Source organism: Lampetra fluviatilis, chromosome 3, assembly GCF_964198595.1.
Source record: "Lampetra fluviatilis chromosome 3, kcLamFluv1.1, whole genome shotgun sequence".
Taxonomy (NCBI): domain Eukaryota; kingdom Metazoa; phylum Chordata; class Hyperoartia; order Petromyzontiformes; family Petromyzontidae; genus Lampetra; species Lampetra fluviatilis.
The window spans coordinates 9230749-9255308 of record NC_136277.1 but is presented as its reverse complement, the minus strand read 5'-3'; the positions used below and the strand labels follow the sequence as shown (position 1 = coordinate 9255308).

Here is a 24560-nt window from a genome sequence, read left to right as displayed (position 1 = left end):
ATTGTGGTTAATGCAGACAGTTTGGTGTTTAAAAATCTTAACACCTGTTTTGTCGCCAGAAAAAAAAGGAAAAAACCTATTATCAAATAAAAATATCTTTAACCTTTCGGATAGCTACCGCCTTAGTGCTGCGTGGAAGCGAATCATTAAATAATAAATTATTTAAATGCATGCCTACAAAGGGCAGTGTACTTCAATAGTGATTACCGTTGGTAATCCCTAACACAATAGACAGGAAGGACTAGTTAAAAGGGCTCGCATAATGTAGATGCATAATGTGCGTTGCCTCATTAATCCCCCCCCCCCCCCCCACATTTGCAAGAGCACAGAAGAGTGGTCACCACATCAACGCCTCTATATAAGGAACGAAACAGTTAAACTCCTCCACAAATTTGGATGTCGCCTGATGAAGCTAGTTGTAATTACTGGCGAAACGTCGTACTCAGATTGTAAATGTTGTGGCGTGGCTCTCCAACACACCGGTGTGCTGAGCTTGTGACGAATTTGCATGTTCTGTTGACGTGACAACCCTTACTAGTTGGCTGTGTCGGGTGGTGGCGGGTTTTAACGACACACTTACGTGATCTAACCAAAAACCTCTTATGGATATTGGTTGCGAAAGTCTACGTGTTAAACAGTTATTCGTTTTATTAATGCATTATTGTAGTTTTGTATTTGATATAGAAGCTGGTATTATAGTAATTACAATACTCTCGGAACTATTATAACAGGTAAAAGTCTAATTCTAGATTTCAGTAAAAGTCTAATTGTGCGGCTCACAATCAGAAGGTTGCGTGTTCATATCCTTGCTGGAGGTTGACTCGACTAATTTTCCCCTGGTGTCGATAAAGTATTTACAACTGTGTGGGGGCTACAACAGTGATTGTCATGGATAGACTCGCCCCGCTATAAGAATATTACCCATTTTCCATCAGGTAGGTAATTCCACTAACTTGCACTGATCAACGAGGTAACGTATGGTAAAAAACAAGTTCTGCTCGCACTCGCAAAAGGTAGCCACTGGTACCTCCACGCCTCGCCAATGTCCCTTACCTCTGTCATATGTAGTAGTTTCAACGCATATGGTGCCCAACTTGCAAGGTACTGTGTCTGGATTTCATTAAAGTGACAACCGTTTGGCCAGTCCACTGTATATTTGCACTTTAGACTGTTCAAAGGCGCATCGTAAAAAAAAAATCTGTAATCTCAGTGCACTGCTGTTAGCTATAAATCACCACTCAGTCAATTACTGTTGATGTAGGGAAGGGTCTGGGACCGTCTTCTTGGTTCTTTCGGTAAAATCACGTAGAAGGGAAGTAATAAAATAATAAAAATAAAACATAATAAAACAATTCTCACGACGTTTCGGCCACAACGCAAGCAGCCGTCCTCAGGCGAAGAATGAGAACATTATCAAGCTAGGAGCTTATATAGGTGTAGCGAGGAGGAGCGCCTTAACAAAAGAATGTGCATATGAAGAGGAATTTAGCATACCAATGGGCAATGCATAGGAGGTGGGCGGAGGGGTTTCAAAGTCCCATTATGCCCATGCATTATGCAGGATCAACAGCACCACGGGGGGGCGCAAGGAACAGCGTTAATAAAGGAAAGGAATGTTAGTGATATGTAGCTGCATTTGCCAAACAACCACGTAGAAAACCAAAGTGAAAACTACATAAAAAACTAAAATATAAACTGATACTTACTATACTCTACAATAAGCTGAGTTACTAACAACAAATAATAAATTACAATTCTACGTCGTAAGAAGTATATAATATACTTCCATCTAAACTTTATTCTCTTAGCATATACAGTACTATATACTGCCATAGATAAACCCAACATTAAATTATATACTTTATTGCTGTAAACCACCCTATACTTTATACATTTTAATATAACACTATGTATTATTCAACTCACCCTAATGTGTATCGAAATGGTTTATTACGTCCTTCCAATGATTGCTAAGCCTGAATCCATCTTCTCGGTTAAAATTGTCTCTGTGTTTGTATATGTGGATCGCCTCATGAACGAATCTCTCATGATAGCCAGATGGCTTGCAGAGAACCTCCGTCTTGGAGAAGTCAATGTCATGTGAGCCCACTGAGTTATAACAGTGGTCTGCCACGGCTGAGGTGTTTGTCCTACCGTGTTTTAGATCAGCTTTATGTTCACGAATGCGGTCTGAGACGTGTCGTTTGGTTTCCCCAATGTAACTGCTACCACAGAGGCAACTTAGTTTGTAGACGCCAGGGTACTGTATGTCTGGAATCACATCTTTTACAGACGGTACCAGATCACGGATTTTATGTATTGTGTTGAATCGGACCTGGATCTTGTGTTTAATCAGGATTTTGGAGATCTTTTTTGTGACCCCAGCAATGTAGGGTAAGGTGATGGTCTTGAAAGGCTCCTCAACAGGATCTTTCTTGATGGTTGGAGTGATGGCTTTGCGGATTGTGTAGTCGGAGTAACCATTAGCTTTAAGAGCTTGGCGTACGTGTTTGAGTTCACTGGAAATGTGTTCATGGTCGGAGATGCATTGGGCTCTATGATATAGAGTCTTGATGAGGGAATTCTTCTGGGATGGATGGTGGTGGGAATCCGGTTTTAGATAAGCATCCGTGTGGGTGGCTTTCCTGTAGACAGAGTGGCTCATTGAACCATCAGGTCTCCTTTTGATTAGGACATCCAAAAAGGGTAGCTTGCCATCATTTTCGACTTCCATGGTGAATCTGATGGCTGGGTGTATGGAATTGATGTGGTCGAGAAATTGGTCTAGAGCAGGCCGGCCATGTGGCCAGATGACAAAAGTGTCGTCTACGTATCTCTTCCATAAGGTCGGGCGTAGAGTGGCAGTCTGGATGGCGTCCGTCTCAAATTTCTCCATGAAGATGTTGGCTACAACCGGAGATAGGGGGGAGCCCATTGGGGTGCCCTCAATTTGCTTGTAGAAGGTTCCATTCCAGGTGAAGTATGTATTGGTTAAGCAGTGTCTCACCAGGGGGGGTACCCCAGCATTTAGTCCTTGATGAACCAAGTCTTCAATGATTGCGATGGTGTCAGGCACAGGCACCTTGGTGAACAAGGAAACCACATCAAAACTGACAAGCAGGTCGTCTGGGGACAGGGCAATCCCCTTGATTGTCGATACCAGGTCAGTAGAGTTTAGTACTGCAGAGGTGGTTTTTCCAGTGAAAGGCCGTAGGATTTCGGACAAAAAACGAGCCAGTTTGTAAGTGGGGGAGTTGATAGTAGAGACAATGGGACGAAGAGGTGTATCTTCTTTATGTATCTTTGGCAAGCCGTACAATCTTGGTGGCCTGGCTGCAGAAGGTTTCAACGAGAACTGTTTGGTCTGATCAATTAATGCGGTTGAAGCAGAAATGATGTTGTTGGTTTTGGAGACGAGGCTGTTGGTGGGGTCTCTTTTTATTTTTGTATAGCTGCCATCGTTGAGTAGTTCTTGAATTTTGTTGTTGTATTCTATTTTGTCCATGATGACAGTGGCATTGCCTTTGTCGGCTGAGAGGATGACAATGTCATCCCTCTTTTTTAATTGAGCTAATTCAAAACGCTCATCTTTGCTGATGTTGCTAGCTGGCATCTTAGCGTTTTTGAGGGTTACAGAGATTTCAGATCTTGCTACGTCTGCAGCGATGTGACTCAAGCCCTTGAGAGCTACATCTACTCGAGCAATTATATCATTAACTGGTATGTGTCTAGGTGTGACTGCAAAGTTTAGTCCTTTAGCTAAAACGGATTTCAAACCTTCAGAAATAGGACTGTTACTGCGATTAATTACGACTTTGTTAACATCTAGCTTTTCAATGTGTGGGTCCGGTTTCTTGTTTGAGAGGCGGTTGAATTTGGAAATCAAGTTGTCCTTACATTTAGTCGACATAGCGGCAGCTGAAGAGGCAGTCATTTTTTCCACGTGTTCCCAATCCGATGTGGACATTGTTGCACTCAAAGATAAGTGTGATTTGTAGAGTGTCTTGTCTAACTGATCTAGTTCGGTGCGCGTAAGTCTGATTTTCTCTGAGATAAGAGCTAAGCTAGTTCTAGACAGAATTCGTTTCGCATTAGAAGAAGTTACAGCAGCAGATGTTAGTGTAAATGCGTTTGGTATTACCTTAGAGTCGCGGCATCTCTTCAGAAAGGTGAGAGACTCGATTAGCTGAGCCTTCTTATCCCGGAGCTTGTTGAAGGATCTCAAAGTTATGTGGAAACCCTCCCCGTAGAGGCGGTTAAATTTCGATTTAAAGCTTTCGTGACTGCAGGGATTCATCTTCTTGGTTCTTTCGGTAAAATCACGTAGAAGGGAAGTAATAAAATAATAAAAATAAAACATAATAAAACAATTCTCACGACGTTTCGGCCACAACGCAAGCAGCCGTCCTCAGGCGAAGAATGAGAACATTATCAAGCTAGGAGCTTATATAGGTGTAGCGAGGAGGAGCGCCTTAACAAAAGAATGTGCATATGAAGAGGAATTTAGCATACCAATGGGCAATGCATAGGAGGTGGGCGGAGGGGTTTCAAAGTCCCATTATGCCCATGCATTATGCAGGATCAACAGCACCACGGGGGGGCGCAAGGAACAGCGTTAATAAAGGAAAGGAATGTTAGTGATATGTAGCTGCATTTGCCAAACAACCACGTAGAAAACCAAAGTGAAAACTACATAAAAAACTAAAATATAAACTGATACTTACTATACTCTACAATAAGCTGAGTTACTAACAACAAATAATAAATTACAATTCTACGTCGTAAGAAGTATATAATATACTTCCATCTAAACTTTATTCTCTTAGCATATACAGTACTATATACTGCCATAGATAAACCCAACATTAAATTATATACTTTATTGCTGTAAACCACCCTATACTTTATACATTTTAATATAACACTATGTATTATTCAACTCACCCTAATGTGTATCGAAATGGTTTATTACGTCCTTCCAATGATTGCTAAGCCTGAATCCATCTTCTCGGTTAAAATTGTCTCTGTGTTTGTATATGTGGATCGCCTCATGAACGAATCTCTCATGATAGCCAGATGGCTTGCAGAGAACCTCCGTCTTGGAGAAGTCAATGTCATGTGAGCCCACTGAGTTATAACAGTGGTCTGCCACGGCTGAGGTGTTTGTCCTACCGTGTTTTAGATCAGCTTTATGTTCACGAATGCGGTCTGAGACGTGTCGTTTGGTTTCCCCAATGTAACTGCTACCACAGAGGCAACTTAGTTTGTAGACGCCAGGGTACTGTATGTCTGGAATCACATCTTTTACAGACGGTACCAGATCACGGATTTTATGTATTGTGTTGAATCGGACCTGGATCTTGTGTTTAATCAGGATTTTGGAGATCTTTTTTGTGACCCCAGCAATGTAGGGTAAGGTGATGGTCTTGAAAGGCTCCTCAACAGGATCTTTCTTGATGGTTGGAGTGATGGCTTTGCGGATTGTGTAGTCGGAGTAACCATTAGCTTTAAGAGCTTGGCGTACGTGTTTGAGTTCACTGGAAATGTGTTCATGGTCGGAGATGCATTGGGCTCTATGATATAGAGTCTTGATGAGGGAATTCTTCTGGGATGGATGGTGGTGGGAATCCGGTTTTAGATAAGCATCCGTGTGGGTGGCTTTCCTGTAGACAGAGTGGCTCATTGAACCATCAGGTCTCCTTTTGATTAGGACATCCAAAAAGGGTAGCTTGCCATCATTTTCGACTTCCATGGTGAATCTGATGGCTGGGTGTATGGAATTGATGTGGTCGAGAAATTGGTCTAGAGCAGGCCGGCCATGTGGCCAGATGACAAAAGTGTCGTCTACGTATCTCTTCCATAAGGTCGGGCGTAGAGTGGCAGTCTGGATGGCGTCCGTCTCAAATTTCTCCATGAAGATGTTGGCTACAACCGGAGATAGGGGGGAGCCCATTGGGGTGCCCTCAATTTGCTTGTAGAAGGTTCCATTCCAGGTGAAGTATGTATTGGTTAAGCAGTGTCTCACCAGGGGGGGTACCCCAGCATTTAGTCCTTGATGAACCAAGTCTTCAATGATTGCGATGGTGTCAGGCACAGGCACCTTGGTGAACAAGGAAACCACATCAAAACTGACAAGCAGGTCGTCTGGGGACAGGGCAATCCCCTTGATTGTCGATACCAGGTCAGTAGAGTTTAGTACTGCAGAGGTGGTTTTTCCAGTGAAAGGCCGTAGGATTTCGGACAAAAAACGAGCCAGTTTGTAAGTGGGGGAGTTGATAGTAGAGACAATGGGACGAAGAGGTGTATCTTCTTTATGTATCTTTGGCAAGCCGTACAATCTTGGTGGCCTGGCTGCAGAAGGTTTCAACGAGAACTGTTTGGTCTGATCAATTAATGCGGTTGAAGCAGAAATGATGTTGTTGGTTTTGGAGACGAGGCTGTTGGTGGGGTCTCTTTTTATTTTTGTATAGCTGCCATCGTTGAGTAGTTCTTGAATTTTGTTGTTGTATTCTATTTTGTCCATGATGACAGTGGCATTGCCTTTGTCGGCTGAGAGGATGACAATGTCATCCCTCTTTTTTAATTGAGCTAATTCAAAACGCTCATCTTTGCTGATGTTGCTAGCTGGCATCTTAGCGTTTTTGAGGGTTACAGAGATTTCAGATCTTGCTACGTCTGCAGCGATGTGACTCAAGCCCTTGAGAGCTACATCTACTCGAGCAATTATATCATTAACTGGTATGTGTCTAGGTGTGACTGCAAAGTTTAGTCCTTTAGCTAAAACGGATTTCAAACCTTCAGAAATAGGACTGTTACTGCGATTAATTACGACTTTGTTAACATCTAGCTTTTCAATGTGTGGGTCCGGTTTCTTGTTTGAGAGGCGGTTGAATTTGGAAATCAAGTTGTCCTTACATTTAGTCGACATAGCGGCAGCTGAAGAGGCAGTCATTTTTTCCACGTGTTCCCAATCCGATGTGGACATTGTTGCACTCAAAGATAAGTGTGATTTGTAGAGTGTCTTGTCTAACTGATCTAGTTCGGTGCGCGTAAGTCTGATTTTCTCTGAGATAAGAGCTAAGCTAGTTCTAGACAGAATTCGTTTCGCATTAGAAGAAGTTACAGCAGCAGATGTTAGTGTAAATGCGTTTGGTATTACCTTAGAGTCGCGGCATCTCTTCAGAAAGGTGAGAGACTCGATTAGCTGAGCCTTCTTATCCCGGAGCTTGTTGAAGGATCTCAAAGTTATGTGGAAACCCTCCCCGTAGAGGCGGTTAAATTTCGATTTAAAGCTTTCGTGACTGCAGGGATTCATCTTCGGTCTGGGACCGGTTCAGATATCACTTGCCCCACTGATATGAGTAATAGTTCACAATCAAAGGCCGGTCGTCACGTTCACAGTGCAGTGCATTAACCACTGTGCCACAATTCTCCCCGAACTCATGAGGTCGATTGGATAATCCAACGACTTTCTAATTTACACTATGAGACCTCCTTTACCAGTGGCAAAATATAGTAGTAGGTTTTTACCCTTTAAACTGGTACAGAAACTGACACCTTTATACAAGGTATCATATATGCAATAACCACAACACAAGCAGTCAAAATGCATCATCTGGTCCAACACCAATGGAGACTAGGCTCTAAGAAAAGCTGTCTCGGGTGTGGACCATTCAACTTCAAGGAGAGTGCATATTATTATCATCATCAGAGTTGTTTATTTTTGTTTGCATTTTGACTGCTTGTGTTATGGTTATTGCAAACATGATGCCTTGTATAAAGGTGTCAGTTTCTGTACCAGTTTAAAGGGTAAAAACCTACTACTATATTTTGCCACTGGTAAAGGAGGTATCATAGTGTAAATGCCTACCCCGAGCTCTCAATACTCTGATAGTGCGCTGTCTTTGTGTTGTACGCCTTTTGGCGTCATCTGGTCCAACACCAATAGAGACTAGGCTCTAAGAAAGGCTGTCTCGGGTGTGGACCAATCAACTTCAAGGACAGTGCATATCATTATCATCATCAGAGTTGTTTATTTTTGTTTGCATTTTGACTGCTTGTGTTATGGTTATTGCAAACATGATGCCTTGTATAAAGGTGTCAGTTTCTGTACCAGTTTAAAGGGTAAAAACCTACTACTACTAGACTTTCTAATTGTTCGTCACGTTTTTATTGTCTTGTTTTTTTGCTTTGCTGTGCTTCAGGTATGAATAGTCATTGGACCTTTTAACGCTTTCGAGATGACTCATTCAAAAACAACATGCTGGCTACTGCAGTGGTGTGGCCAATACTAGTGCTAATGAAACAGAGGTGGCTCTGCACGCTGCGCAATGCATGTTATAACCATATTTGAGTAGATTTGCCAATTTAAAAACAACGTAACAACCTTTGCAGCCATGTACAGACCAATATATTGTAACATTTTCAAATAACAATGAAGGTTGGTTGGTAAATATGTGAACTTGACAGTTTACCATTAGAAGTAGATGATGTTCTTACACTATTAGTCAACTTTACATCCGACATAGTAGGAATGTATAAAGTATGCTGTAGCAAATGTAGTTTGCGCTCTAAACGAATTAAATTCTCTGAAATGATTCAGGCAATTTAGAGACAACTCATAATGAAGGTAGACGACCTACATTGTTTTAGAATATATGAATGTTTAATTTTGACTTCCGTTATATAATTCAGGCTGTAACCAGACTGCCCGAAAATTCAAGACCAATGATATCCTGTATTCTCTCCCCTTCTTAACACAAATTCTCCAAAATCTGACCCTGAGTCAAGCCCACTTTCAATCTACATGGCAAAAGCCCAGACCAGCCCACCATTATGCATATCCATGTACACTTTGATTGCATCACTTCCGTGGCCGCCAGTGTAGCGTTATTTTGACGTGGCAGTGCACTATGAACCCAACTAACCATTTTTTATTCCTGGCCACAACCAACATCCATGACAAATATCGGATCCAGTCCTGGGTCTCCCCTAGGTCAATTTGGGGGAAACATTCTCCCCACGCTACCGACGGAGGTGCAGCAAGGCACAATGTAACATCCTCCTAACATTTCGGGTCCAATTTAAAGTTCTGCTGATAACATCCAAGGCCTTCAATGGCCTCGGACCACTTTACATTCAATAGCTGATACACCTGTAGGCACCATCACCTCTTCGATCTGCCGATTTACATCTCCTCCATGTGCATGACTGCACCTGGGGTGCCCAAGCATTTATAAATGATGCACCAATGCTGTGTCTAGATTATTTGGCTTCGAAAATTCCCACACATAAGCAATTTCTATAAGTTATCCATGTTTGACCATGTCGCCTCTGAAAAAGAGATAATAGCTCTGTGGGATTTACCTGGAAAATAAAATGGTTTAGTTTAGCAAATGCTTCTCCAAAATTGAGTGTTTCGAAACTGCATTTCACCACATTGTAAAATGCAGTTTCTAGCTTCGTGCCTATATTTTCGCCTTGTCTTCTGTCTGCTACAATGTAGAGTGCCTGTCCAATTATTTTTTATGACAGTGGAGCGTCAGACTAAGAAGCAGCTATAATGTTGAAATTGCTCTATTATATTCTTGGTTCTTTCGGTAAAGTCACGTAGATAAAAAAAACATTTTGAAAATAATATTCTAGATTTGAAGCTTTCATGACTGCAGGAATCCATACTCTTTGGTTCTTTCGGTAAAGTCACGTAGGTATAAAATAAATCACGACGTTTCGATCACAACACAAGCAATCATCATCAGGTGGGAAATCACGTAATTTTTTCTTTAATTGTATTATTTTTTTATTTTATTTTCTATCTACGTGACTTTACCGAAAGAACCAATAATATTAATTCCTGCATTCACGAAAGTTTTAAGTCGAAATTGCTCTACTTTTAAACCTTTTATTTGGAACCATTTAAATTAATACATTTGTAATGTGAAGTTACACCTGGATGATAAATAGGTTACACCTGGAAGATGATGATTGGCTCTGCCAGCCTCAGCCCACAACCAATGGGGAGCCGAGCCAGGGGCGTGGCCCTGATGTAATGTGAAGGCTACACCTGGAGGATGATGATTGGCTCTGCCAGCCTCAGCCCACAACCAATGGGGAGCCGAGCCAGGGGCGTGGCCCTGATGTAATGTGAAGGCTACACCTGGAGGATGATGATTGGCTCTGCTTGCTTCAGCCCGCAACCAATGGGGAGTCGAGTTAGGAGCGTGGCCCTGAGGTAATGTGAAGGCTACACCTGGAGGATGATGATTGACTCTGCTTGCTTCAGCCCGCAACCAATGGGGAGTCGAGTTAGGGGCGTGGCCCTGAAAGTTCCAGGGATGTGGCTGAGGATTGGCTGCGGGGCATCACGTGGGCCAGGGATTAAAAGGGGCGGAGAAGGACAGCACGTGGTCAGAGTGTGGAGGAACGAAGGTGGAAGCCACGCTGGTGCCGTGGTCCGGAGCCTGCCACGTGGCGGGCCGCGGCAGTCTCTCTCTCCCTCTCACGCTGTCTGCCAACAGCGTGAAGGAGCCATAGAGTAGAGGAACGGAAGTAGTGAGAGCTGCGAACGAAACTTAATAAAGAATTCTGAATTCCCGACGTTGTCTCAACGGGGTTTATTACAAATTGATTAAGCAAACCAGTCAAGGACAATCTTAATTTAGGAGCATTCGTGACTGCAGGAATTATTCTTTGGTTCTTTTTCGGTTAAGTCACGTCTAAAAATAAAATAATAAATTAAAATAACATATCACGACGTTTCGATCGTAACACAAGCAATCATCATCAGGCATAAAAGAAATAGCAACAAAAATCTAACTAGAAAACTATAGACAGACATACAAGCAGACAGACATCACAACGGCACACAGAGAGAGGACACAAATTGGCACAAAGAGAGGGGTCGTTTCTGTGACGGTCCCTTAAATATAGAGAGGAGGGGGCGGGGACGGAGAGAGGAAGAGGGCGGAGAGAATTAGAATATCAATGAGTGTACGCCAACGTACTGCTCTAGCACGTAAGCTTGAAAATTAGGAGACAGGCACACGAAAATTAAATAACCTAGTAAAATATCGAAATGTGATGTAATACAACACAGAGAGTCGGTTAACACACAATTAACGCATAGCCTGGTTGATTACGTGTTTCAAAATTTGCTAAGTTAGAATTTTAAGTGTGAAAATTCCAAAGAGAGGACACAGGCAGAGAGAACAAATAGCCAGAAAGAAAAAAGGAAAATTAGGAGACAGGCACACGAAAATTAAATAACCTAGTAAAATATCGAAATGTGATGTAATACAACACAGAGAGTCGGTTAACACACAATTAACGCATAGCCTGGTTGATTACGTGTTTCAAAATTTGCTAAGTTAGAATTTTAAGTGTGAAAATTCCAAAGAGAGGACACAGGCAGAGAGAACAAATAGCCTGGTTATTTTATTTTTAGACGTGACTTAACCGAAAAGAACCAAAGAATAATTTCTGCAGTCACGAAAGCTCCTAAATTAAGATTGAACCACTTCTACGGGGAAGTTTTAAGCTTATCCTTTTTTCTTTCTGGCTATTTGTTCTCTCTGCCTGTGTCCTCTCTTTGGAATTTTCACACTTAAAATTCTAACTTAGCAAATTTTGAAACACGTAATCAACCAGGCTATGCGTTAATTGTGTGTTAACCGACTCTCTGTGTTGTATTACATCACATTTCGATATTTTACTAGGTTATTTAATTTTCGTGTGCCTGTCTCCTAATTTTCCTTTTTTCTTTCTGGCTATTTGTTCACAGAAACGACCCCTCTCTTTGTGCCGATTTGTGTCCTCTCTCTGTGTGCCGTTGTGATGTCTGTCTGCTTGTATGTCTGTCGATAGTTTTCTAGTTAGATTTTTGTTGCTATTTCTTTTATGCCTGATGATGATTGCTTGTGTTGCTTATCGAAACGTCGTGATATGTTATTTTAATTTATTCTTTTATTTTTAGACGTGACTTAACCGAAAAGAACCAAAGAACAGTCAAGGACATATGATGAAAACGATTGTATAAATTATGCGCACATTAATTTAATATTATTGCATACATAGTTGAACTAGTCAGTTTCAACGAAACATTAACGTAATTTTTTGTGACTATGCATCACAATAACGGATATGAGAATAGGTTTTCCCCTTTTTTTGGCAACAAAACATGTGTTAAGATGTTAAAACACCAAACTGAAACCTTTTACAAGGAATCATGTCTGCATTAACCAGAATACTTGTGGTCAGAATGCAAACAAAAAACACTCCGATAATATATGCATTGTCTTTGAAACTGATTGGTCCACACCAGAGACAGCTTTCTTTGAGCCTAGTCTCAAAACGGTGTTAGACCAGAGGACGCCAAAAGGTGTACAAAATAAAAGATAATCATTGTTTATGTTAATGTAAATGCATACCCTTGGTACAAGGACATGGCCATTTAAGAAGTTTATTGTATAGTTTCATCATGTAAAAATTAAGTACTACAACAGAAAACAGTGGTCAGCCAGGCAGTGGTAGTACACGCCTGTAATCCAGCACTGTAGCGACGTGGGTTGGTGGATCAGACAAATGTGAAACTCCCTTTCCTTGGGTATCGAGGTGTAATACCCTGCCTTGCCAGGATAACTCCATATTTCCTCCATAAGAGGTTTTTGTAGGTTAGATCACATAAATATAAATGTGTCGTTAAACCCGCCACCACCCCTACACAGCCAATTGGTTACTAGTACAGCACACCGGTGTGTTGGAGAGCAAATCCACAACATTTACAATCTGAGTATGACATTTTGCAAGTAATTACAACTAGCATCATCAGGCAAACAGCCAGATTTGTGGAGAAATCCTCCTGTTTCGTTCCTTAAATAGAGGGATAGATGTGATGACATCACTAGTGAGACCTTCATGTGCGAAAGGAGGGGGGGGGATTAATTAATGCATATAAATTACAACGGGTATCCATTACTGATTGGGTTATTTATATGGTAAACAACGTGTATATTTTTACTCTCCAACACACTGGTGTGCTATACTAGTGTAGTGTCATCTGTGCTTGCGTGTGGGTGGCGTGCGTCGCACACACAGTCAGCCGGAGACAAGGTGGTCCTAGGAGGCACCGCTCTGCCCTTTTATTATTGTTGCTGAGTTCACGCCACCACTCGGGCCCCTTCTATCTCCCACATACGACTCCGCTGCCGCACGATGCGTCCCAGACACGACCCTGTCCGCGTTGTACCGACGGCGTCGACCGGGACAGTCAACTACTATCCGGCCGCGTGATGATCGGGCAAAGGGAGCAGCGACGAGGGCGGCGATGACGACAGCAACGACGACAGTGACAATGAGACGAGTTCAATCCCAGAACCGGCAGCTCTTGCTCTCCGCTGCTTATATTCCCCTCGGCGTGGCTTGGCTCCGCCCTAGCCGGGTTTTGTTTCGACCAAGTAAACTCACAAAAGCTGCACATTGTCTAGACTCGTGCATGTGCGTTAGAACATGTTGAAGGCCATGTGACTTTGATGAGAATATCACAAGTGCTAAGTACCTCACTTAGCGCTCCTAGAAAAGTGAGCGCTAATCGAATAATAACTAAAAGGGGTCATTATACCATTGTATATATATGGGGATGCATTCCTGACAGCGTTATTTCTTTCGTATGAGCAATATATGAGGGCTTCATTCAGGTATTGGTAACAGCGCTAATAATAATGACGGCAAACATTATTTCATAAATAAATAAATAAATAAATGTTGGTTCTAACATCAGTTATATACCGTACACATGAGTGAATTCTACTGTATTCTTCCTCCAAGGCAGTAGTGGGAGACGAGGTTGTAGGAGCTGCTGCGCTCCAAATCATGGTCATTCTCAGAGAAGAGCTCCAGAACCTCTGTTATATTCGTGATACCTTCAGTCAAAATGTCTGTGGTGAATGTTTATTTTAGATGGAGCCCCAGACTATACCCTGGTCATGTGAGTTCTCACCTGGCTAAATGTACTGTAATAACATTCAGAGAAAAAACATCGATTTTAAATGCAATCGAATTGCGGGAGGTGGGGTCTAGTTGGCTTCGAGTGTATTGGCTGAGCCAATTATGGGGGTGGGTACGTTTCCTCGGCCACCACTGCTGCATGTTCCTAGATTTTTTTGAAAAAAGATTTTCCAGGGCAATGAGTGCTATAACGAATCAACCTTATCCAGGGTCGTGCTATTTGAGGTCTGCCTGTATTGTGCATTTGTGGTGTGCGTATGTGTGAGAGCTCATGTGTGAGTATTTTTAAATCAATTAGTCATAGCATGTGTGTGGTAACACGTAAACACTTTTGTAAGAATGCCGATGCTCTGATCCTGGCGAGAATGCAGGCGCAGCTGGCTGTATGTAGGAACGGGGACATGCCATGACAGCCCCCACGCTAGAGGCGTGCTCCCTGATGCCGAAGCATCAGTGATGAGTACCACAGGGGATGAGAGGGTGGGCCCTGACACTATCAACTCATGCCTTTTTTCAATCCTATTAATGGTGTAATATTGTCTCATGTCCAGCCATGTAGATCATTTTTCCTATTCCATACAACTTTAAGTATTCCATGCAGGACCACTTGTGTTCTCCTATTGAACTACTCATATTATATATAGGACATTTTTTTTTACATCTATTTAGAAAATAGTAAATTATATTTTGTTTAAACATGCAAGCGATGTTTCTATACATCCATTGCAAGACATGGTCCAACAACTGGTAGTGTACATCCTTTTATGTTAGCTGTACATGAACAATATACAACTAATATATATATCTCTAATACCTAAATGAGGGCCTCCACACATTCTGCGGGTTAAGGAGATTATATGACCGTATTTCTGGTGAGTCCAGGTTGGTAAAGGTAGGGAACATTTCTATTGGAGCAACAATACATTTTTTTGCATAGTCCTCTGCTGCCAACAAAGTACGATGATGCATGGTCAAACCCGCATGACAGACATGGCATAGGGAGGCCTTCAATTAATGAACCCAGCTATGGAATGTTACCAACAAGGGCCAATATATACATGCCTGTATTTAGTTGCACAAAGGAAAGCTTAGTTTGTATGGCTGTGGAGCTAGTGTAGCCTGGGAAATAGACTCCAGGGAAGGTGATGAGACAGTGTCAGGCCAATAATTCTCAAATGCTGCAGTAGCGATGTGAAGGAAATAAAAAGCTCCACTTTGGCCAGATGTTCTCCCAAACATATACGGGGGCCAGCGGAGAATGGTAGGAATGCGTCTGGCGTGACAAACTGACCATTTATATCTAGGAAGTTGTTAGGATTGAATTTGTGTGTTTTCCACTGGCTTTCATCATTGAGAACAGACATCAAGTTTAACATTACCAGTGTGTTCTTTGGAATCAAGTTTTCCTGGAACACTACATCCTTGGTGGTTGTGTGCCCCACACCAAGTAGAACAACATTGCTGCCAAATCGCCGTATCTCATGGATCACGGCATCTACTGTACGTATGGCAGGTTGTGTCTGTCCTCCGTGTGTGGCAGTCGCTTTAATCCAACAACCCTGTCAATCTCCTCGTGGCAACGGGCTTGAATGTCAGGGTATATCATCATAAAGAGCCAGCAACAAAAAGGTCTAATATCAACATGAGATTCTCTTCTGATAAGCTGCTGTTGGGATTGTCCTTGTCATTCTCAAACTGGGTCAGGTAGGTGTCAATCAAATCCCTGGGGTTTTGTGTATTCCGTGTTGTGTAATGTTTGGATATTATGTCCTCAATAAAAATTATGAATCCTTGTCATGTTTTTGAATATTCTCTGTTGCGGTCCAGGCAGGTCCATAAAAAAGGTAATATGTTACATAGTGCTCCCACTGGTCCTGCTTGTAGTTGTAGGTTTTCCTCTAGGAGGTGCAACAAAGATTGGAACTGCTTGTCATTGTATTCAAAGCGGGTTCCAGTCACTAGGGAACACATTATGTTGCCCATAGCATTGTTTAAGTTAAAATGAGGGTCAAATGATGACGCTTCTTGCCGGAATATTTCAATTAGGTAACGTATTTCTGTCAAGATTCGATCTTCTATGAACGCCTTGCCAAAACCAAAACTGCGCAATGTCGACAGAGTAAACCTGCGATGCTGCTTCCAAGCATCACCATATGGAGCAGTGATGAGGCCCGAGTTGTTTTGTGATTTTTGTGGTGAAAGGAGGAAATGGCCGGCCAGCAAAGTCATGACCTTGATGCACCAAAACCTCCTTGACTGCCTGGTAGCCACTTACCAGCACAATTGGAATCTTGCCCAACATTATGCTGCACACACTCCCATATTCCGCAGCCAACTGCTGCATTACAACATGCAGTTTCTTTTGACTGAATATGGATATATTTCCCACGAAGGGGAGTGCTCTCGGACCTGGGGGAAAGCCCATTGGGCGGATGGATGACTTCACCTCACAGAGAACAGCCCGCGCAGCCAGGAACACCGGGATAAAAATCGCCAGGCAGACCAGAATATGCCTTACTGAAGAGAAGCCCCATTCCACGACTGTATCAACTACTAGCAACATTTTTCGATTTAAATTTCGATTTAAAGCTTTCGTGACTGCAGGGATTCATCTTCTTGGTTCTTTCGGTAAAGTCACGTAGAAGGGAAGTAATAAAATAAAAAAAATAAAACATAATAAAATAATTCTCACGACGTTTCGGCCACAACGCCAGCAGCCGTCCTCAGGTGAAGACCAGGTCTGTCGGTGAGACAGCGTCTGAATGCTAGCAACATGTTACACAGTGGGCAATAGAGTGAAGATATTCCGCAAGAGTTTGACGATGATAAAAGTGGCCTTCACGTAGTAAAAAACACGTGAAAATATATGATTATTTCCTCACCTGAATATTGATTTTGTAACATTTCTCTTTGTATGGAATAGCTTACCTGTATGTATGTATGTTGAACTTTTTTCGCACCGTACATAGTCAACTACGCTGCTCGGTGTTTCCAGATTTGAGAAGAGTATAATCTGAAAAGGAAGAATGGTTCGAAAGTGTAGTTGAATCTATTAGTACAGAACTGTCAGTGTCGCCCCATAATCTGTGTGGGTTTTATCTAAGTATTCTGCACACACACCAAACATTTCATAACGGCATTAAAAAAAACGTGTTTATACAGGACTCCACTCAAAAGTCTTCCGACTCATCGAGATTAACCACTTCAATGGACAATACTCTAACTAAAGCACACACCATTAACACAATTTGCATTGCACTTATTACCGATGGCAAATATATATATATAAAACCATACAGACACTGTAAGTAAATGTTGAACTTTCTCGTTGCACAGTATATTATTATTTTTATTTAAAAAATTACCCTAAGTCTTTACCAATACCCAATGGCAATTACATAAGCTGCCGGGTAGTGGCAGCACACCCCTGTAATCCAGCACTGGAGGGGAGGGTTGATGGATCAAACAAATGTGAAATTCCCTTCCCAATTCAGATTGTGTGACCCCTTTAAGCGTTGTTGCTACGTTCATTGCATGTTTTTATTTATCCTCGATATCGTTGGGGTTGGGCGATTAAACTCTAATCTTGAAACCTGCAGCAGTAAGACTTTACTCACAGCACGCCCGCAGTTATATGTGTAATGTAGTAACTCCACGGGAGACGACTTCACGGGTAACACACTCTTTATTTTATCAAACTTGGTTACAGGTGACTAACACCTACTTTGTATCTCGGGTGACAAACACCCACTTCGCTACTTGGCGACTAACGCCCACTGAGTTACTCGGATGACCAACATCCACTTAGTACTCGGGTGACAAACACCCACTTAGCTACTTGGCGACTAACGCCCACTGAGTTACTCGGATGACCAACATCCACTTAGTACTCGGGTGACAAACACCCACTTAGCTACTTGGCGACTAACGCCCACTGAGCTACTCGGATGACCAACATCCTCTTAGCTACTTGGCGACTAACGCCACTGAGCTACTCGGATGACCAACATCCACTTAGTACTCGGGTGACAAACACCCACTTAGCTACTTGGCGACTAACGCCCACTGAGCTACTCGGATGACCAACATCCACTTAGCTACTCGGCGACTAACGCCACTGAGCTACTCGGATGACCAACATCCACTTAGCTACTCGGCGACTAACGCCACTGAGCTACTCGGCTTCACTAGGTCTTCAGCTCCGTCTTCGGGTCTTCAACTGGGTAACTCTTCCCGAGTGCTCTCGCGCGTCCCCCTTTATACCCCACCTGCGGACGTCGCTGCGAGCACCCACTTATTCGACCAATCGCCGGGTGCTGGCTACGATCCTCTTTTCCCACATCTCATCGTGCCTCACCACTCACTCCGCGCCGCCTCGTCATCTGTCACTCCCGGCGCGCACGTCCACACCACGCCCACAACGCGTGCCCAACCCCGCACCCCGCGCCGCCCCGTGATCCATCACTGTCACAGTCGGCGCACGTCAATACCACCACTACATCACCCCCTACCACATAGCTCGCAGCCGCCCCGGCTGCTACAAAAATTACAAACCCTCCCTGTGTGCCCCGTAACACAACACAACAACAAGAACAACAACTAAGCTAACAACACAACACGACGCGAACACCACCATCCGCAACCCTCAACCAATGCCACCGCGACAACAGAACAATATATACAAACCGGCGAGTGACAATAGCAATGTGTATACAAAAAAAAATAAATGGAAATTTTTTTTTTTTCTTTCGACTCGTGCAGTGTCCCCTTTTCTTCCGAGCGTCCCTACAACGGGACATTATCCCGGCAGAGGGGAACACCGGGCGAGCTCGGTGTAGAGCACAAAAAAAACCCGTCCTCATGAAAATTGTTGAGACCTAGCCCGAGTCCGCCTTGCCGGTCCGTCGTACGGCACCAGACGCGGTTGAGCGTCCGGTGGTGCCGGCGGTTCAGGAAGACATCGGCCAGGCATCGAGGACTCGTGCGTGCCCCGGGGTTCAGGCTCTCGATGGTCAGCAGCCGTCAAGCCCGAGGCACCTGGGGGTGGGTCAGGTGGAGACACGTGAGGATCAGCCTGCGACACCTCCCTCCCCGAGTCGACGGTCACATCACACGCCCGGTCGTCACGGCACAGAACGGGGTCACACGGTGCCGCATAGGGCTTCAGTCGGGAGGGGTGCACATACCAACGGCGTTTCCCCCATTTAATCTGTATACTCTGGGGCCGTGCAACCCGCACAATTTCCACCGGTCCCCTCCAAGGTCTCAACAACTTGGGGGACGTAGCCAACGGTGCATGTGGACAATGCAGCCAGGCCTTATCGCCTGGTTTCCAATCATGCGTATGCACCCTCCGCTCATGCAATCTCTCGTTTGCAATTTGCCGCGACCGCGAATTCAACCTTGCCCCCTCCCGCGCTTCAGTCAATTTGGCGATATTAAATTTGATGTGGTCTGCCAATTTAGATTTTGCACGTGGCTGGGAAATCCCCAGTTGGACGTCCATGGCCGGATCGGCCTCCCGCCCATACATAAGAAAAAATGGGGAAAACCCTGTCGCCGCATGAGGGGCCATTCGATAGGCCGCGAGTACCCCCGGCACCTGTAAGTCCCAATCAACCTGATCGTCGCAGACCTGTTGGCACAACATAGACGTAATCGTTCTGTTCAGACGCTCAACCATCCCGTCAGTCTGCGGGTGGTAGGGGGAAGTACGCACTTTCTTTGTACCCAACAGGTCGCACACCTCGCGCAACAAAACGCTCGAAAAATTCTTCCCTTGATCCGTCAGCAAGCGTTCGGGGGCGCCCTTGTCCAACACATAACCCTGGACAAAGGCGTCCGCCACCGCCGCAGCCGACTGGTTGGCGAGCGGCCATGCCATAGGCCATCGGGTGAAGTATTCCACGCCAACCAGCAGGAACCTATTTCCCCTTGGTGTAACCGGAAAGGGCCCCAAGATGTCCAACGCTACCAATTCGTTTATACGCGAAACCTGAATGGATTGCAGCGGTGGATTAGCCGCCAATGGTGGCGGTTTCCTTTTGGCGCACTCTACGCATCCCTTAAGAATATTCGCCACGTCGTTACCCATCCCCGGCCAATAATAGTCTCGCTGGATTAGGGCGAGCGTTTTGTGAAAACCCAGATGCATGAGCCGTTCATGAGCTGCCAGAACAATCCTACCCCGCATAGCAACAGGCACCACGAGCACGTGACGCCGGGACATGTTGTCCCACCTCATCAACAGGCCCTGTCTGCACACCCAGGAACCGACCCGCGCCTCCCCCTGTTCGGGAGCGCCAACTTTCCGACGCAGCGTAAGTAGGGAGCTGTCGGACATCTGGAGGCGGCCCCACTCAATGAGGGGCAACGACAACAGCGAATCCCTCCCCGTGGGGGCGTCCTCTCCCGGGGTGTCAGTGGCGGCGAGCGCAACTCCCGGGGCGCCGGCGACCGGGGGTTTGCACCGCACTGATCCCAACAAACATGTGCAGTCCGTGCACGGCGGCAACCGCGACAAGGCGTCCGCGTTTGAGTGCCGCAACCCTTTTCGGTAAATCGTCGTGAATTGGTAGTCTTGAAGGACCTCCAACCATCGGGACAATTGGCCCGATGGCTGCGCCACGCGCATAGCGTATTGTAGAGCCGCATGGTCCGTCCGGACCGTAAAATGACGGCCGTAAAGATACGGCCTGAATTGCTGTGTAAAAAACACAATGGCTAACAATTCACGACGAGTTACGCAATAGCGTTGTTCTGCGGGGGAAAGAACCCTACTACCGTAGGCGACCACCCGTTCAACCCCCCCGACCAACTGTGAGAGCACCCCCCCGATACCCGTATTGCTGGCGTCCGTGTCAAGCAAAAACGGTTGTGTGAAATCGGGGTAACACAAGGGGGGAGCCTGCACCAAAGCGTCACGGAGGGAGCAGAACGCATCCTCCTCCTCTGCCCCCCAGTGAAACCTCACACCCTTAGCCGTCAAAGCGTGCAGGGGCTTGGCTATGGTGGCAAATTGCTTGACAAAACGACGGTAATAGGAGGCAAAACCAATGAAACTACGAACCTCCGTGACCGAGGTTGGCGTTGGCCATGAGCTGACGCAATGCGTCTTAGCAGGGTCCGTCGAGATCCCTGAACGACTCACGATATGGCCCAAATACCTGACAGATTCCCGAAGCAGAAAACATTTAGCCGGTTTAAATTTTAGCTTAGCGGAACGCATCCTGAGGAACACCGCTCTCAGTCGCTGGAGGTGCTCCTCGAAAGTCCGACTAAAGACGATAATATCGTCAAGATAAATCAAACAGGTATCCCATTGGAGGCCTGACAAAACCAATTCCATGAGTCTCTGGAACGTGGCGGGGGCGGAATGTAAGCCCATGGGCAAACGGTTGAATTCAAAAAGGCCCCCAGGTGTGCGGAAAGCAGTTTTAGGTTTAGACTCGTTATCGAGTGGCAATTGCCAAAATCCAGAAAGCAGATCGAGTGTGGAAAAAAACTGCGCTCCCGCCAAGGCATCCAGCGACTCATCCATCCTGGGGAGCGGATACGCATCCGCCATCGAGATTTTGTTTAAGCGGCGGAAATCGACACAAAACCGCAAGGACCCGTCCTGTTTCTTTACTAGGACAATAGGAGCACCCCACGGACTAGAAGAGGGCGAAATGATATCGGCCGCCAACATATCATTAACCGCCGATTGCACATGTTCCTTCTCGGCCGGGCTGAGCCGGAAGGGATTCTGACGAATAGGGGCCGCGTCCCCTGTAGCTATGTGGTGGCGCAACAGGTCAGTGCAGCCGATATCGTACTTATGTTTGCTGAACACATCAGCAAACTCGATGAGCAAACCCCTCAATGCTCCCAATTGCACCCCGGACAAGTTAGCAGAACCCGCACACAGCGAGTCCAACCACTCAGTCCCCTCGTCACTTTGAGGATGCGACTCGACAGTAAAATCTGCTTGAGCCACGAGCCGTTCCTCAACGGGCAGCGGCGCGGCGTGAGCCAGCACCGTTCCCTGCGCAATTACGGCCGGCCGCGACCCCGTATTCAGGACCATTACGAACGGCTCACTGTCCCCTCTCACCATGGTTTGAGCAACCGCTAAGTCGAGGCCCTTACTGGCTCTGTTTGACGGCCCCAACAGCACCCCCTGTGCCTCCGCACCCACCTCGAGTGGCTTCCTGAACCGAAGGGGTACTAACATTTGCGATCCCGGGGGTACCCGTACAGTGTGAGTCGCCAGCGCCTGCACCGTCGCACAAACCGTGCGCACTTTGATAGGGCTCGACAAGAAGGCAACCCGCCGACCTGACGGAAGCTCTATGCAGGCCTGATCAATAAGAATTTTGATGGGCATTTTTGACAAAAAGTCCGTACCTAGCAAACAGGGAACGGCCAGCGATGATGATACAAAAATAGGGCCCGCTAATTTAATGTCCCCAATGCAAATAGTCGCCCGAATCTGGCCGATGATCCCCAGGGATCCCCCATTCGCCGCATAAAATGGCACGTCTACCGGCAGAAGGGGTCTACTTTGGACGGGAAGGATGTTATAAATAAGGTCCGAGATGATGGTGGCCGACGCACCCGTGTCAACAAGCACCCGGACCTCAACCCCGTCAATGAACCCCGTTACCACGGACGACCCGGCTGACGCAGCCACGATCCTGTGGGCCAATTCGGACCACTCGACTGCTTGCGGGCCGCGTACGGACCCCCCCCGCCGAATCGAACCCCCGGCACCCAGCCGCGAACCCCCCACCGCGAAGCGGCGACCCAAATGTGCCGTGTTTTTGGACCGAACGTGTGAGGTGCCGCGACTTGCCGGGTTTTGTTGGGATGACTTGTGGCCCTGGTCGTCGTCCCGACGTGGTCCTGCGGTGCGCGGACGCGGGGCCCGGCACCCGGCTGCGACGTGACCCCGAAGGCCGCAGTTGTAGCAGACGACGGACGTCGTAGGTTTCGGTTGCTCCAGCTTGCGGGGCGAACGTGTGGGCGAACGACCTCCCGTTCTCCACTCCCCCGGACACGGTGCAGCGAAGGCCCGCTCCTGCACCGCAGCTGGCTGAGGTTCGGCGATCGTGGCGGCCAGTGCCGCATTCCCCGGCCATTTGCAGACGACCCCCGGCTTGCGTTTGAGGACCTCGTACGCGTGAATGCTCGTGGCGATCGCCAGGGAGCAGATCTCCATCTCGTCTGCCACGTTGATGGGGACCCCCAACTCGTGGGCCAACACCAGCAGCTGCTCCGTCACCATGGCGTCCTTCCCCTCCTTATCCATGCGGGGAAAAGCCGCGTCCGCCAAGGCGAGCAGTGCCGTGCGGTAGGCTAGCGTCGTTTCCCCAGCCACCTTCCGCCGATCGTAGAACTGGTGGCGGCACGTGGAGGGCGGCCCGAACACCTTCGCCATCAGGTGTAGTGCGGCCTGGAGCGTAGAGCGGGACGACCTTGCAGCAGATGTGAAGGCTGCAAGCGCGTCGTCGTCAAGCATCGCTGGCAACGCACGCAGGGCAGTGGTGTCGGACCACCCCGACATCTCCTGATGAGCGAGGAACCTTCGTTGGAAGGCTCCCCAGTCGCCCCCATCCGCCTTGAACGCCGACAGCGCGGGCAATCTTTGCTGGAGGACCCGATCGTCGTCGACGTCGGAGAGATTTTCCCGCGCTCCGCTGGAGTTGTGTAAAATGTCGGCTCGGTTGTCAGGCGCAAAATGGAGGGCTCCGGCGCGCGCCGATGACGTGGGCTGCGCTGCGCGGAGGTGTCCGGCCACGTGGCGTCCGTCTTTCCCGCCAATCGGTGGCGGCCCCCCAAAAACGGCGGCAACTTCCAGGCTTTTGGCGCGAAGCGCCCTTTGGCGGGAATCCTCCACCGTCGCTTCCTCCACGACCCCCGCAGCCGTTTTTCCGCTCGCCGGAACGGAGATGTCGGCCAAGACAGCGGCGGCGGCGAGTAGCAACTCCGCCAAGCGGGCGTGCGCGTCCTGGAGGCCGGTGTCGGAGGCAAGCGGAGCGTCGGCCATCACCGCGAAGTGCTGCATCGGCGGCAACTCCTCGTCCTCTACTCCCGAGGTCGGTGTCCCCGGTACGCCGTCGTCATCCCGACCTCGCTCGTGGGTACGGGTAGTCTTCCTTGTGTCCATACTTCTTGAAGACAGGTTTACTTCTGACGCCAGTTGTAATGTAGTAACTCCACGGGAGACGACTTCACGGGTAACACACTCTTTATTTTATCAAACTTGGTTACAGGTGACTAACACCTACTTTGTATCTCGGGTGACAAACACCCACTTCGCTACTTGGCGACTAACGCCCACTGAGTTACTCGGATGACCAACATCCACTTAGTACTCGGGTGACAAACACCCACTTAGCTACTTGGCGACTAACGCCCACTGAGTTACTCGGATGACCAACATCCACTTAGTACTCGGGTGACAAACACCCACTTAGCTACTTGGCGACTAACGCCCACTGAGCTACTCGGATGACCAACATCCTCTTAGCTACTTGGCGACTAACGCCACTGAGCTACTCGGATGACCAACATCC

General features: G+C 46.5%; 2 pseudogenes across 3 annotated transcripts in view; both read right to left on the bottom strand.

The window, feature by feature from the left end:
- Positions 1–24560, bottom strand: part of LOC144951933 (cytochrome P450 2C20 pseudogene) — a 42472-nt pseudogene that overhangs the window by 11129 nt on the left and 6783 nt on the right. Inside the window, exon 4 of one of the 3 annotated variants that reach the window (XR_013640552.1) lies at positions 16947–17014. The exons of 1 other annotated variant lie outside the window; for it this stretch is intronic. The product of XR_013640552.1 is annotated as a cytochrome P450 2C20 pseudogene, transcript variant X2 (transcript). Of the gene's footprint in view, positions 1–16946; positions 17015–24560 lie in introns of those variants that run through there. One more of the 3 variants, XR_013640553.1, reaches the window with a different exon arrangement.
- Positions 15111–16345, bottom strand: LOC144948228 (cytochrome P450 2J2 pseudogene; annotated as a pseudogene).